Raw genomic sequence first — 16,671 nt, 5'->3', positions numbered from 1 at the left:
AGTTTGGATGATTCTGACTAAGAGTTATCACATATTCGGCTATCAGCTGCTTCAGGATGATCTTGGCTCTTTGCCTTGTTTTTGTCACATCTTTTTACAGGCTGCCTGGACATGATCTTACAGTGGAGGCAGAGGTGCAAGGGAAAGTGAGAGAACAGGCCTCAGTGTTAAGTGCTTTTCAAGCCTTTGCTTGCACATTCCCTTGGTCAAAGAAAACCCCCTGCCTGAACCTAGACCCAAACCCAGCACGAGTTGAACACACTGTCCACAATGGGGAGAGTGAAGAATCAGGGCTATCCACATCATCAGTTTACTATAGGAGGTAATAAACTGGCTGAGCTTTGAAATGTGAACAAGAATCAGATGAACATTCCAAGGAGAGGTACTAACACATGTGATGATGTTGAATCCTGAAAGATTTTTAATTTAGGGAGCCCCAAGGAAATTGATATGTTTGGAGGAAATAATGCCTGGTAAAATGGTATTTTAGTAATGCCAAGTTCTTTCCCCTCTCAAACCTTCTTTCATGGTGCCTCTTTGGAGTATTCTTCTTCAAGTACTCTTACTAACTCCTGGTCATCCTTTAGGTCTTAGCTCAAATGTCACTTCTTTTTTTTAAATTTATTTTTATTTTTTATTTTTTAAAGATTTTATTTATTTATTTGACAGAGAGAGAGATAGCGAGAGCAGGAACACAAGCAGGGGAGTTGGAGAGGGAGAAGCAGGCTTCCCGCTGAGTAGGGAGCATGATGTGGGACTCGATCCTAGGACCCCCAGGATCATGCCTTGAGCCCAAGGCATACACTTAATGACTGAGCCACCCAGGTGCCCCTCAAATGTCACTTCTGAAGACTGATAAACACTGACCGCGCCACAGTTTGTATTATCCCTTCCCCAATCAGATTATTTTAGCTCACGGCAACCCATTTTACCATTTAATACTTTTATCACAGTTTGTAATTACATGAATGTAGGCATCTATTTATCTCATATCTGTCTTCTCCATAGAAGAAGGTCCATCAGAAGCTCTGTCAGAGCACAAATTATTCATTTACTATTGTATTTTCAATGTTTGTCAGTAAATACCTAGGTATTCAGTAATGAATGAGGGAGTGAATGGAAGAATATAACTAGAGTGTTAAGCGAGAGCCAGTCATAAACAACCTTTGGTGTGGAGTAGAGGAATTTGAATTTTGTCCTGGAAGCTAAAGGGAGTCTTTGGAGGATTTTAAATGAGAGGCTGACAAGGTAATTCTGAACTTTAAAGAGACTATCTTATTGGAAGAATGATTGGTACAAAATCTAAGTGTCGGCAGAGACACCAGTTAGGAGGCCACAAACTCCAGGTGAGAAGTGACAAAAGTCTAGACAAAGGATGTGGGAATAGAAAGATTACGCAGACAGAAGAGGGAATCCATAGGACATGTTTTCTCATTTTGTCTGGTGTTCTGGATTTCTTACTTTCAGAAATCATCATAAAGCAACAAAGAGGAGAAGCAAAAACATGTTCATACGTGTTTGATGAAACTAAAGTATTGGCAACTCCAAACCATAATGTATGAACAAGGGCTGTCAAATGGCATGAAATTAAAGAAGAAAGGTATCAGAATGTACTAAAGAGGACAGCTGTGGCTATAGGCCTTAGACAATGTTGATATATCTGTTCTCAGTAGTGGCATATCTGAGGTTCAAAACCAATAATCCTCTCTTTATCAAGTGGGAAGTAGATGGGAAGGTTAATACAAGACTTTCTCTGGATTCAGTTTTACTTGAAGTAATAATAGGCAGAGAAGGCAGGGTTCAGAGGGGATGCAAACAGCAAGTCATGTTTGCAGCACATTATTGGTAGGACTGAGGGGAGGGAAGAGAGTCTACCTTGTGATCAGGACTGCAGTGTTAATCTCTATTGGCTGCAAGAAATAGATATCAAGGTATTCACACCCAAAACTTTGTCATAAGAAAAATTACTGTTAAGAAAGGATATTCACCTTAGCTCCTCCCTGATAAGACGCCTCCTCCATCCAATGGCCCAAGAGGAATTCATCTCATGAAAGCTGAATAATAATGAAATGTTAGTGCAGAATGTATGCAGTGATGCTAGAAGACAAAAGGAGGAAAAAGTGAATGAAAGAATAAGAACACTTACCAGGAAATTATTTCTCCAGAGTAGATGAAATTTGTGACTAAATATATCATTGTGAATTAAAAATGATAACGAAGCAATCACCTTTATAACACCAAGGGCCAAAGTAGAGGTGTAAAAGGTCAGACACAAATATAGGGGGAAAGGCCTTCATTTGCCTTGATCTCCCCTTTCCCTGTCATTTCTAAGTCATAATTATATGTTTAGCTTCATTTTAAGTCACATCTGCACCTGAAGCTTTATCTGATTCCTCCAGACCAGGAGTTCTCAATTGGCTATGGAATCAGTTTCTGACTCAGGAGGTCTTTAGTGGGAGCCAGGAATTTTTATTTCCAAAGTGTTTCCAAGGAATGGATACTGAGGCTGTCCTCTTTAGTACATTCTGATACCTTTCTTCTTTAATTTCATGCCATTTGACAGCCCTTGTTCATACATTATGGTTTGGAGTTGCCAATACTTTAGTTTCATCAAACACATATGAACATGTTTTTGCTTCTCCTCTTTGTTGCTTTATGATGATTTCTGAAAGTAAGAAATCCAGAACACCAGACAAAATGAGAAAACATGTCCTATGGATTCCCTCTTCTGTCTGCGTAATCTTTCTATTCCCACATCCTTTGTCTAGACTTTTGTCACTTCTCACCTGGAGTTTGTGGCCTCCTAACTGGTGTCTCTGCCGACACTTAGATTTTGTACCAATCATTCTTCCAATAAGTTAGTCTGTTTAAAGTCCCGGTCCTGGGACTACACTTTGAGAACAACTGGACTAGTTTTTATTTGTTTGCTTCATTCCTTGCTACTTAAGATAAGTATTTCTTTACCAAGGTTGGTCTCCCAACTTCAAGCTCCGGCATCAGCCCCGCTCTGGCTGGTAGACCACCTGGTCTTTGAGAAACTCATATAGGTGGGATGGAGGGACAGGAATCAACATGGAACCATTATGCGGGTCCTGGTATAATTCTCTGGTTTCTGAGCCACTTACAAGAGGATTTAACCATTGAGATAGATCTAGGCTTCCTTCCCTTTAATTCCTGAAAAAAGGGTGAGGTATTACTGTGGCTAGATGCTATTTGAAACATAGTCTTGCTTTACGAAGTTTCCCTGTCGGAAATATATGATCCCAGTCCTGGAAATGTTTAGGTATAATTCTTAGAATGATAGGTCTTCACCTTTAGGTTACAAAGATGTTGTTATTATGCTAATTTTAAGTGAAAATTACTAAAGTGATCTATTTTCAGACCCCTAGAAAGAAAGATATATTTAGAGAAAAAAAGGTATAGTTGTATACTATCCACTGTTGCTAGACTTATCTTTTTCTCTACCTTTTTGTTCAATGTGTTTACCACATAGCATTTGAAGTGAAATGGGTGTCAGAGAGAAAAGGACTAAAGGACAGTAATGGCAGCAGGAGGAAATAGAGGAGTAGCAGGGGAGGCAGGATGAAAGACAGCTAATGGGAAACTTGTGGGCAAGGAAGGGGAGAAGAGAACAGCTGGTGGGAGAAGCAGGGAGAGGAGAAGGCAGAGAGGCAATGGACCAAAAAGGAAGCAGTCAGCTTCTTTATGAAAGCCAAAGCTTGCTGAGTCAATGTGTTTCTCTCTTTCAGTGCCACTGTTTCTGGTTGAGATAACAGTCAGTTTATAGGCAAATACCATGAGCATGGAGGACCAAGCTAAAGTGGCAGAGGAGGGAATCTGAGGGTGTCAGAATGGACTAAAAAGGCAAGGAACAAATGACAGCACATAAGTCAAGGGGACTCAGCGATGGTAGAAACCAGTATCCATTCACCTGATGGAATTTTACTGTTTGCTGAGCTATAGGCTGCCACTGACTCCTCTTTGCTTCCTCTTGCCCTCTTCCCAGGTAGTGTTTCAGGCAGTGCTGCTGGTATACCAGGAGTCTTGCCAGGAACCCTGTGAGTCACATCAGGCAGATCTACCCTGACTTTAATAACTTCAGGGGATACTTCTGGCAAAGTTTGATCTCCATATAGATAGAAAGAGGGGTATGTCCATTGTGCTGTGAGTCAAGGATGGAAAAGACTACCTGACTAGATGTTAAACTCGTTACCTACAATGAAGCCTCAATTTTGTTCAGTGAATAAAAACTTCATATTTCCAAAAAGGTACATGTTAACCAAAATACATTATTGTAGAGGGGGTGATAAGTTTACATATGGGTGAATGAATTAATGATATTTATTGAACCACTACTATTTGCTAGACAAAACTAAATAGCTATTTTGTACCAGACACTGCACTTGGCATATTTAAATATAGAGTAAGTTAAACCCCGTAAAAACTCTGTAGCATTTAGAGGTAAATGGATAGAGTTTTCCTTTGGTGTTTCATTCACTCTACATATATTGACTGTTTATACTGGTATAGTGCCAGGCCCTGGGGAACATAAGTGTGAATAAGATGTTTATCTTTTCTGCCTCCTTGGAGCTGAGAGCTGGTGAGAGAAAGTGAATTTTAAAGAAGATAATTACCATGTGTGATAAGTGCTCTTATGAGGGAAGTGGAGAATGTCAAGGGATCACATACAAGGGGAACAAATGCAGACTTAGGGACTAAGGCAAGAAGTCCTTGGGGAGGGATCATCAGAGTTAAGAGTAAGGCAGGGAAAGGGGACAGTGTGAAGAGTGATCCTAGCAGATGGCACAACATGGGAAAAGCCCTGGAGATGTAGAGCCACTGCAGGACAACTGAAAATGATTCTTTATAATAAAATGTAGGGAATGAAGAAAGAGTGATATACTTAGTATCATAGGGCCTTTATGTAGCAGAGTTGGAGCATGAGCTCAGTATTCCAGGTTCAGTAACCCTGCTTTTTCCATTCTCCACGTTCTTTTTACCTCAACAGTTTATTTTAGGAAAATGATAGTAGGGACCCAAAGGATGGGATCAAAAAGGACCTTTGGGATGAAGATTGATGAAGAAAGGAATAGAGTTAATTCCAAAGATACCTGGATAAGAGAGGTGCAGGTGGGGTAAATCTTGCATCTGGTGGACTTTGATGGTAGTGGTTTTCAGTAAGATGAAAACAAAGGCAAGAAGAGGAGGGGGGTTAGGGTGACCCCCTCCAAATTTCATATTTTTAAGTTCTATGTAGATAATGTTGCATCTGATATGGTACCCCTGGTAGTGTTATTTTCTTCTTTAGAACTGGATGGTAGCTAAAGCCTTATGTTTCTGGCTTCTCATTTTAACCCATTCATATAAGAGGTAAGCAGTTAGCTGGTCTAATCTCCAACCTAGCAGTGTGAAGTTCCTTGCATGAGAAGAAGCATGACATGTATAGGGAACTGAGGGAAGGCCAGTGTGTTTGGAAAGCAGTGAAAGAAAGAGAGAGCTGCATTATGTAACAAAGCTGAGAAAGAACGGTGGGTTCATGTTGAGCTTCTTAGACAAATTAAGGATTAAATTTTCCAAAGAGAACAATAGGAAGGCATAGAAAGGCATTAAGCAGGGCAGTACTAAGATCAGGTCTTCACTTAAGAACACTGCGGGTATTGTGTAGAATATAGATTGGAGGGGAGCAAGAAAGGATGGGGGTAGACAAGATAGATTATTGGAGTATAGATTGGAGGGGAGCAAGAGAGGATTGGGGTACACAATATAGATTATCCCATCTGGGCAAGGAATGATGATAGCTTGAAGTAGGGGGTGGTGGTGATAACATGGATGGAGCCTTAAGAATGGACTGGGGAGATATCCAAGAGGTAGAATTGGCTAGTCTTGGTGATGGATTGGATATGTGGGTGGGATGGTGAGGAGGAAGAGAAAAATGTTAAGGACAACTCCCAGGTATTCTGACTTTTATCGTTGAATACATCTTCATGCTGTTACCAACATTGAGAACACTGCTTTGGTTTTGGGTTTGAGGCAAGGAGAGAAGCATTCCTGATGGAATCAGGTTTATTGTCAGCAAAATTTAAGTGTTAAAAATTCCTTCTTCTTTTCCAGGAATCTGATCTCTTATAGTTTTTCTGTTTTAATTCTAGTTCTGCCTTCTGAGTCAGGAGCCATACTGCCATGAGAGTTTGTTTGTTCTAGGAGCTCAGTCTTGGTGTCTCATCTCACTGCAAATGTCTGTTTGCTTTTGTGGGAGAACTTGCTGGATCTTGAGCTAAGTTTTGCCTGTTTTATGCAACATTGTCTATTGGGTTTCTAGCTCACAGCACCGAGTTTGGCACTATGGCTTTTTAAAAGATGCTAGTGTATGGTCCTGCTTTCAAAGGAATTTCTTATATTATTGTGGATCCAAGAGACAGCTTCAGAAAAAATAATAGGAACAATTCATGGCCTTTCTGTACATGATTTAAGAAAAGGGCACATGGAGACCCATGTGGAAGTCCTATCTCTTTTTGTACATACAGGGCATGGTAATCTTTTGTGAATAAAATTGGAGACTTGAAGAGAACATATTTAGAGCAGGAACTATATGGCATGTCCTAGGAAATCAGTAGGAGATTAAAAAAATATATATCATGAAGAAGTCCAGCTTTCTCAACCAAAATTCAGCTCTGGAGGTGAACTTTTTAAATTGACTATGATAAATCCCAGGGATGAGGGGAAGCATGGACACAGGAGAGAAACTCTATATTAGCATGCAGTTTTGTTTTATTCCTAGCACCTAGGAAGGTTAAAATACATGTTAAAAGAAAATGAATAATGGAGTATGGGTCAATGGATGATTAAATGGTACATGGATTGATGGATGGACAGATGGATGAATAAATGAATGAATGAATTGTTGTTCACTCCAGGCAAGGACTTACATGTGGGACCAATCGAGTAGGAGGTGTGGAAGGATGAATTCCCAAGGAAGACAAGATCACTCATGGAGAGTGTTGAGAGGTTGTCAGGGAAGAAAATTGTGAACATTAAAATGTCATGAAGTCTACCTTCCTTAATTGAATACCCAATTTCAGAGGAAATCAGGGGAAAGAAATTGTAGTGAAAATTCCATAGACAAGGACCTAGAAGATTTTGGCACTCTTGACAGCCAATCCTTATTCCAAATGACAAGATAATTTAGACATCTGCTCTTAACCAAGGTGAATAACCACACCTGACTATGCAGTTTGTAGTAAATGTTCTATCTTTCAATGGGACAATAAGTGTGCACCTTTTTGATGCAGATGATCATTTCTATGCTACTTTCAATCCTTGCAATTTTTTCCCCACGGGAATGAAGTTTCTGAGCTGTTAATAAAGGCTGAGACCTAGATTCTGGCGCTTTTCTTCACTTCTTCATTTTGAAAGGCTTTCATCTTTTATTTATCCCTCTTCTCTCTGTGATAAGAACACGAGTATGAGTAAAGTCAGCCAGTGGACTAATAGAGTGCCAAAGAATTAACATTCATGTATGACTTGTAGTATGACATTTTAATTCTAGAGTCAGGATTTATTCAAAATCTATTTTCTTTAAAGTAGAAAGAGCAAAATATTAAGAAGACGTCTCCTTGACTTGTGGCATTTCTCTGGTCTCCCTGAGAGCCCTACTTGCAGCAGTAAATGGGTCAGATGCCACTTTGGAACAATTTTCCAAATCATTCATGAGCTCTCTAAATCTGCTGGAAAAATAAATAGAAAATGTCAAAGTGAATTTGCTGTCTTAACAAATGCAAAATACTGCTGACTAAGGATTAATGACTTCCTTTGTTTCTGGAAAAGCTTCTAATCTCTTGAGAAGAGGGGAGGGGGTTTTTGTACACTCTGGGTTCCAGAAACATGCTGGTTTAATCCAATTTATGCTCATTCCTATCAAGGGGTAGATTAAGTGTTTGTATTAACCTGAAGTTTTCCCATGAGAAATAGCAAAACCATGCATTAGAATAATTCTTTTTCATTTTTTCCACAAATCTCTCATGTATACTGTCTACTTTATAACAATAATCCATGGGAGATAGGTGTGAAAATAATCAGCCTCATTAAAGAGATAAAGCAAGTAAAAATATTTTTTATGTTATTTGAAAATTTATACAGTACTGTCGTATATATAACCTTATGTAATCCTTGCAACAAAGCTGAGGGAAGTAGATGTCAATAAAAACCAAAGCACAGGCTAAAGAAATGGTTTTCTTGCAGTTTCAGATGACCATCTCTGTTTCTGCTGGCTTTCCACATCTAGGCAGTGCTAACAGAAATGGAGAGCCTGCCATGTGCTAGGTGCTATGATGACTGCTTTACACACAGCAGCTTATTTCTATCCTTCGAACAACTGATTCACTCCTTCTTATTAGCACAAAAACTGTACCCTTGTGAGAGTAAATAACTTGTCTATGTCACACGAAGTCTTGGAACTCAGAGTTGGTGACCTTGGTCGCAAAGTTCAAATTATTATCAGTCCTTTTTCATGCCTCCTTGCCCCAGATTCCATTGCTAATGCAACTGGTGAATTAATAGGGTTTTGCATTCTCGCCATCCTATCACTGAGTATGCTCTCTGTGATGTGGTAGACTCAGCAAGGACAGCAGGGTGAGGATCTCTCTTTGGGAGGGGCAGTGAAAATCATTAGCTCTTAAGAAATATTTATGGACATTCATCTTTATCATAATCACCAAAGCTGCCTGAACCCAGAGCTCACTGCTTATTTTTAGTCATTTGCAGTACTGAGCTGATGTTCTAGAGATATAGCATCCCAGAGGCGCTTCAAACTTTTGGTAGACTAGCTGCTATCACTTTAGGGAAGTGTTGTGCAATAAAACTCTCTATGATAATAGAAACATTGTATGTCTATCGGGGCGCCTGGGTGGCTCAGTCGTTAAGCGTCTGCCTTTGGCCTGGGTCATGATCCCCGGGGTCCTGGGATAGAGCCCCACATCGGGCTCCCTGCTCCGCGGGAAGCCTGCTTCTCCCTCTCCCACTCCCCCTGCTTGTGTTCCTGCTCTAGCTATCTCTCTCTGTCAAATAAATAAATAAAAATCTTAAAAAAAAAAAAAGAAACATTTTATGTCTGCACTGTCCCATAAGGTAGTCTTTTGTTACATGTAGCTCTTCAGCACTTGAATGTGGCTAGTACAACTGAGGAGCTGATTTTTATATTTAATTGGTGAAAATCTGCATTGAAATGGCCATGTGTCTGGTTGCTATAATATCGAATGGTGCAGCTTTGGAAGAAATGACCATGAGACAGGTGTCAAATCTGGCCTTATACCTAATAAACATAGTAGTCTGGTAAGAAAAATTTATCTTTTCTCCTTATTCTTTGAAACATGGTGGAATAGAATAGGATGTCCTATGTTCATCTCTGGATGAAGAACTAGAATTCTTGACAAACACAGAATTTCCCTGGATTTCAGAAGGAGTGAGTGAGGGAGATTCCATTCCTTATAGAGGCAATAATGTTCAGGGGAATAATGCACTGTAAAATTCTTTAGAGTTAGATGCAATGTTTTAATTTCTATTGTATCTCCTACAAATAATCACATAACTATTATTAATGAAATATCTAGTACTTATGGGGTGCTTATTACATGCCAAGCATTTTTCTAAGTGTTTACATGTAATAACTCATTTAATCTGAATAACCACCCTAAAAGTAGTTACACTTATTGTCTTTGTTTTACACAGTAGACTCACAGACTATTAAATGAACTTTTTAAAAAGTTTCTCTTTTCCTCTTCCACATCAGCGTCAGCATTCAATGTTTGTGAAGCACCCAACAAGTTCTAATTTCTGGCATAAGTCAGAGTTATCACGAGGCACAACCCCCCAGGGTACCATTCACATGCCATGAGTGATGCCCCCTGCAATAGTGCAGTGGATAGGCTGGGCTCTCCCAAAGCCTTAGCTAAAGACAGTTTTTCTCTTTCAGAGTTTCTGTACTCTGTGGTCATATTGAAGCACACACCAAGTGGAGAATATCGTGCTCTAAAATATTCATTGTAAGGAACTACTTTCTAAGAAATAACGTTTCCCATAATCCCATATTTGACAGATGGTCCCCCATTACCTCCAGTTACTCCATAATTCTCTGACATTACAGCAGTGAAGCAACATGGGAGTGGCATGGGCTTTGGGCTTGAGAAACGAGAGTTAAATCTCAGCCCTACTACATTACCAAGTGCTGACTGTGAGGATCTGTTTCCTAGTTGTAAATAGCAATAATTTTTTTCATAGTGTTTTCATGGATATTAAATGAGATTGAGTAAATACTTGATAACTGGTGGGGATTTAATAAGTAGTAGCTATTATTTTTATTACCAATAATATTTTTCAACAGGTATTTGGGGCTACAGATCCTGTCCTTAACAATATTAATGGCAGAAAATGCTATAAACACAAATAACTGCATTACAATAGGACAATTACATGTGATAGATATTCAATAGCAAGAAAGAGATTACCTCCAGAAAATTATCAGGAAGAATTCCTCAGAAAGCAGTGATGGTTTGTACAGAAGAAGCCTTTTAAATGGTAACTTTTGTCAAATAAAGTAGAGCAAATAATGTTCGGAACCTCTGCTGTTGGAAATTAGCATTATTACTGCCCTTCTAGGCTTTCTGCTTGAAATTCCTGCTGTGTGGAGGACTTCCTATACTCTACACTTCTAGCCCTTCCAAAATTTTATAAGCATCCTTACTGAATTCCTTCTTGCTGGAGTCATTTTTTTTCTTTGACTGAAGCACTGTGTGTTGGGAGAGTGAAATTGGGGATTCCAACATTAGTGTTCTTGGGCAGACCATGGATGTTGAGGCTCTCTCTCCGACTTTCAGAAGTGTTTGTACAGGACTTTGGAATGCTGTGGGTCACTGCTTCTGAAGAGTGTCATGATGTGCTAACAAGAAGTTTTTATCACTTAAAAAAAAAACAAACCCTCATAGCATCCTTGAATCAATTTCCTACATTCAAACTCAACCCATATACAAACTCTGTGCCTAAGTTGTGCTTACTTGAGGCTAGGATGTTTGCCATCCCATAAATGGTATGTTTATATTTATTGAGTACCACTAATGTATTCAGTAGAAAAATAGCAACTATTTATAGATGTCCCAAACAAAACACAGTGATGTTTCCATCCGGGAAGCACAAGAACAGCTCTTCATTTTTCCTGCCTAGACACATCATAAAATATTGTCATAATGAGTGATGAGGAATCCACTGGGTAACAGCAGAGCTGGTATTGACGTCAGATTATGCAGCCTTCCATGCTTGCAGAAATGACAATGAATTTAATGGTCTTTTTTGAAAAAAGTAGTTCAATCCAATAACTGCTGAAATGCCTGCTACCTGTTTATTATAGTCTCTTTTGTCCCCTGGGACCTTCGCCAGCATATTTAAAAAGCCGAAGTCGAGATCACTGTGCAATACTCACTACTAACAATATGTGTTCTTTTTCAGATAATGATTAATAAATATAAAGAATTGTTAGCCAGGGAAAAAGTTGAACATTCTTTATGGATTTTCAAAAAGTACTTTCCCAAGCCTGGCAAATCAACCCTAAATGGAATTTGTGGAAAAAACCAAAGCTGGATATGAATCACTATATCAATCCATCAAACATTTCATAAAGAGGCAGTAAGCATCAAGAAAAAAAATAACAAAGGCAAGTGGTAGGCCTCTCTTGCCTTTTAAAATGAATACAATAAAAGTTATTTATTTTCAGGAATAACATAAAGATCCAGATCTTTCAGTCTACAAATTGTCCTCCATCACTTAGATCCACAGGATATGGCTTTGAGCAGTCAGTAGAGAATTACTATATTATAAGATGGTATAGGTAATTTAAAAGTTAACCACAACTTTAAATATTTAAGATAAAATTTTTTTACACTTCATCCCACAACAAAACACATACATCATCTTTATGGTTCTTAAAGCCTTTAAAAAAATCTATGATCTCCAGGATGTCACTGATGCTTAGTAATCTTCCAGTGATCACAGACTTTGAAACTCCAGATAAATGTGATTGATAAATACAGGGAAGTTTCTGATTCAGTTAGGTCTTTAGATACAACACTAGGGTGTCCAGACCTAGATTTGGGGGTTTTTCAGTCCATGAATGGCTAATAAAATGGATAACTCTTGAATACTGTGCACACCTGAGGCCCATTCAATCACCAGATATTCATTAATGTCCTACTATGAATCTATTGTAATTTTCCTATATGTAATGCTCAGAATACTCTGTTCACTTTAGTCCATATTTCTGCAAGAAAAATGAATCTTGAACAAGGGTACATAAGTTTTTTTTTAATAAATACTAAAAACTGTTCTTTCTCTGGTAATTGTTATACAAAAATCTTCTGTACCTTCTATACATTCTAGAATGCAGTCATGGAAAGCATGTATTACTGAGTATAGAGGAACTCAGTAGTGAGTATTCCCTATGTCAAGTCCAAATACTCCTTTTTCTTTTTGTTCTTTCTCTTAGAGATATCAGAGACTTAGTCCTTCCATTCAGTTACCATTTAAAAGGATTTTGCTTCTCTAAAGTTTAAATTTAGAATGAGACACAGTAAGATTGTGTGCATTCCCCATTTCCTTGCTACTCCCAAAATCATGTATTGTTTTCAGTGAATCATTTTTGAGAGGTGTCCACAATGTGACTGCCAGATTATATAGTGACGAGGCAGAGACTTACCCAAGAATATCATACTCAGCCAAGCTGATAATCTTATGTAGAGGAAATAGGTAGAAATTTTCAAATATGAGTGCATTCAGATAATAGAACTCCGATGAGCCTTTCTTAAAATACACACATGCATGAGCACCCGTGTGCACGCACGCGCGCACGCGCGCACACACACACACACACACACACACACGATAATAGAATAACTCCAAAGCAGTCATAAGAAGGGAAAGTTACACAAAAGTTCTGGTAATAAGGATTCTAGTAAGGACTGAATCCATAAAAGAAGAGATCTAAGTCTGTTACATCTTTTTTTTTTTTTTTACTTAGCATGGGTCTTACTCCACAAATTTAGCTGTGCAACAATACTACTCAATTTTTCTAAGTAATTAAATCTGACTGCAAGAAGCTTTGTTGCCTGGATGGTGGGAAATTCAGTGTATTATTTTATTTTATTCCATTTATTTTATTTTTGTTGCTTTGCTTAATTGTACAATATGAGAATGCTATGTACAGTATGCTATGCACTTTCCTTTATTCTTATTTTATTAAGACTATTTTTTAGAACAGTTTTAGGTTCATATCAAAATCAAGGGGAGGGTACAGAGATTTCCCATATACTCCCTGCCCCACACATGCACACAGCCTCCCCCATTATCAACAGCCCCACCAGAGTGGCACATTTGTTAGAACTGAGGAACCTACACAGGGACATCAAAATCACTAGAAGTTCAAGGTTTAAGGTTTACATTATGGTTCACTCTTGTTCTACATTCTATAGGTTTGGACACATATGTAGTGATGTGTATTATCACTATGATGATATCATACAGAATAATTTTAATGCCCTAAAAATCCTCAGTGCTCTGCCTATTCATCTTGCCCTGCAGCCTATCCCCTCCCCCCAATCCCAGGCAACCACTGATCTTTTACTATTTCTATAGTTTTGCCTTTTCCAGAATGTCATATAGTTGGAATCATACAGTATGTAGCCCTTTCAGATTGGCTTCTTTCACTTAGTAATGTGCACTTCAGTTTCCTTCATGTCTTTTCATGGATTGATAGGTATTTTTTTTTTTTTTTTTTAGGGCTGAATAATATTTCAATGTCTGGATACACCATCATTTATCCATTCACCTACTGAAGCACATTTTAGTTGCTTCCAATTTTGGGCAGTTATGAATAAAGCTGCTGTGAACATCCATGTGCAGGTTTTAGTGTGGGAGTAATTTTATTTTAATTTTGTCTATTAGGCACAGGCATACTGGAAGATTATGAGGTGACTACAGAACTGTTCTCTCAGTTTAAATTTATCTGCTTCAGCAGTGATCCCCTTATTGTCCAAGCCTACCTAGTTTTTCTGAAGTCAGAACTCCTGCTAAGCTCAAGGATGAGAATCTTTGTAAGGGCTGTGAGCTCATAAAAGTACCCTGTGTAGCTTCTAAGATCCTACCAGCTACCTTCAAATGTATGCTCTGTAAGGATATACATTTTTATATGTTTTTTTTAATTGACTTTTCCCCAGCACCTAGACCAGTGTCTGGCACAGAGTATGTGCTAATAAATTAACATATTACTTCATGTATGAGTGAATGCTGTCAGGGAGGAAGACATAATGGCATTTCTGTTACTCAGGTCCCAAGAGCCCTGAGGAGTCTCCCCATGCCAGGCACTCTTTTCCTGCTCCCATCCTACCTTTTCTTTGCCAGTCCTCCTCTGGACTTTCACCCTTCTGTATTTTCAATTTTTTTTTTTCAGTGAACACATATTACTTTTGTAATTGGAAATAACTAGGTAAATGTGAAGAATACAAAGACACACACACACACACACACATACACACACACATGTCTTAGAGGGAGAGGATGGAATCTGGGACAATTCATAAATACCCCAAATTTTCATTGCAGATTGAGCCATGATAGAGTTGGGCAGAAAGGTTGTAAGCTCCCCTAGGTTATAGACTGTATAAATGGGAATACTCATGCTAGTTGTGTTAAAAAAACAGTTATCATTTAAAAGGATTGTGGGGTCTTGACAAAGTAAATCTTTGTTCTCACTCAAATTATAATTCACTTAAATTGATGGTGTGCTCTACCAGACAACCATTGAGGATCCTTTGGCCTCAAGAGCCAAGATGAACTTGGATGACTTATAAAGGAGAGGGAGGTGTCAAGGACAACCATCAGATCATTGGCTTGTGCATGTCATTGAATGTCATTTGTTGATATGGGTACCTTTGAGCATCCAAGTGGAACTGTCAAGGAGGCAGCTAGTAGAATTTCCCACTACAGCTCAAATCACAGGGAACCCAGGTCTGGAACCAGTCTGCCCAGCTTACTCCAATCCAAAACTGAGGGTGGCCCCCTGAGACATGTTCTGAGCTGGGCAGTTTCTCAGCTGCTTTCTCATGTTTCAGTTATAGAAAAGAAGAGGAATATATCTTTATCTATATCTATCTAGGCATCTGGGAAACCAGACTTGTGATGTAAAGCTAGCCCTAGGGTAGTGGTTCACATAGTGTGATTGCTGGAACAACAGCAAGAGCAGCTACTGGGACCTTGTTAGACATGCAGTCTCTTGGGCTCCACCCAGGCCTGCTGAATCAGACTCAGGAGAGGAGGCCCAGGAATCTTAGTTCTGAGGTAGTTGATGTTTGAAAAATGCTGTCCTAGATGATCTGTGAGAAAGCTTTTGTGAACTCCTTTGTGATTTCTTGTGTCTGTTCATTCCTTTAAACACAATTCTGAGTGCCAACTGTGTACCAGCCACTGCTGGATTATTCATGGGCAGGATTGTCACTATTTGCTCACAGTCTCTACTCCTCAGTACCCTCCAGGCACAATTTCCATAATCATCCAGGGGAGTCATGCTTGTGAAATGTAAATCAGGTTTAATACTTGCCGAAATTTAGCAGGTTTAGGAAAATAAATCTGGTACAGAACATGCATGAAATGCATTCTAAATAAAATACAATAAATTCTGCATTACTATTTGTATTATCTTATTAATGTTCTTTCACATTTGTATTAGTAATTAAATGTTGCCTGAAAATCAAATGTTTTAGCTTTCAACTTCTGTGAAAGCAGATGTCTCCTCTAAATCTTGCAAACTTAGGAAAGTTATGTAAGTTAAATTGATATTACCTGTGAAGAGAAAATGAACTGAGCAAAACTGACTATTCTTGTAAGCTTTTCCCATCTCCTTCTCCGATTATAGTTAGTAAGATGACAATAAATATTTAACAGAGTGAGTTCTTAAGAAATGCATGGGTGCCTTGTCATATAATGAACATCTACTCTCTCTTCCTCACAGAAAAGGCAGCCAGGATGTAGGCTTCTTGATTTCTGGGCTTACTTGGTACAAGGGTAGTTAGCAGTTTTTAGTGTTTCCAGAGAAAAAAGAAACCACACTTTGGAGGCAACCCAAAGAGCATTTTTACAAACTTCTTGCAGAGTATGTTCTATGGAACCTCTTCTTCTCAAACACTTGGAGAATCTATGAGTTAACACAGCTCTTGAGGTTTGAGAACATTTGGTCTCAACCAACAGAGATTGGATCATTTGAAAAAGTTGGGGGTAGGGTTGGTGCTTGAGGGGAATAGGGGCTGGTCTGACTGGAGAGCTAGAGAGATTCTAATAGACTGAGAGGATGCAGCATTCCAAGAGTGGTAGAGAGCTATGACCTGTTAGTACAAAGTACCCTAGATCTTTAAATAAGGGTGATTTCATGAATGCTGTGGTCTAACAACTTTGCCTAGGATTTGGGACTTTTAGTAAAGGTGTCTGTGGCAAAGTTTGGCATAGAAGGAATAGATGATTCTAGGCAGGGACCTTCAAATGGACCAGTATTGCTTGGACAAAGGCCAGTATTCCGTAACATAAAATGAGATTATTATCAGGTCTCTCCCACATTTTTGTTGCATTGTATGAGCCCTGAGGTTT

Source organism: Mirounga angustirostris, unplaced genomic scaffold (assembly GCF_029215605.1).
Source record: "Mirounga angustirostris isolate CCGP_5_RB_7025 unplaced genomic scaffold, mMirAng1.0.hap1 SCAF_1, whole genome shotgun sequence".
Taxonomy (NCBI): Eukaryota; Metazoa; Chordata; class Mammalia; order Carnivora; family Phocidae; genus Mirounga; species Mirounga angustirostris.
This window is presented reverse-complemented; position numbering follows the sequence as displayed.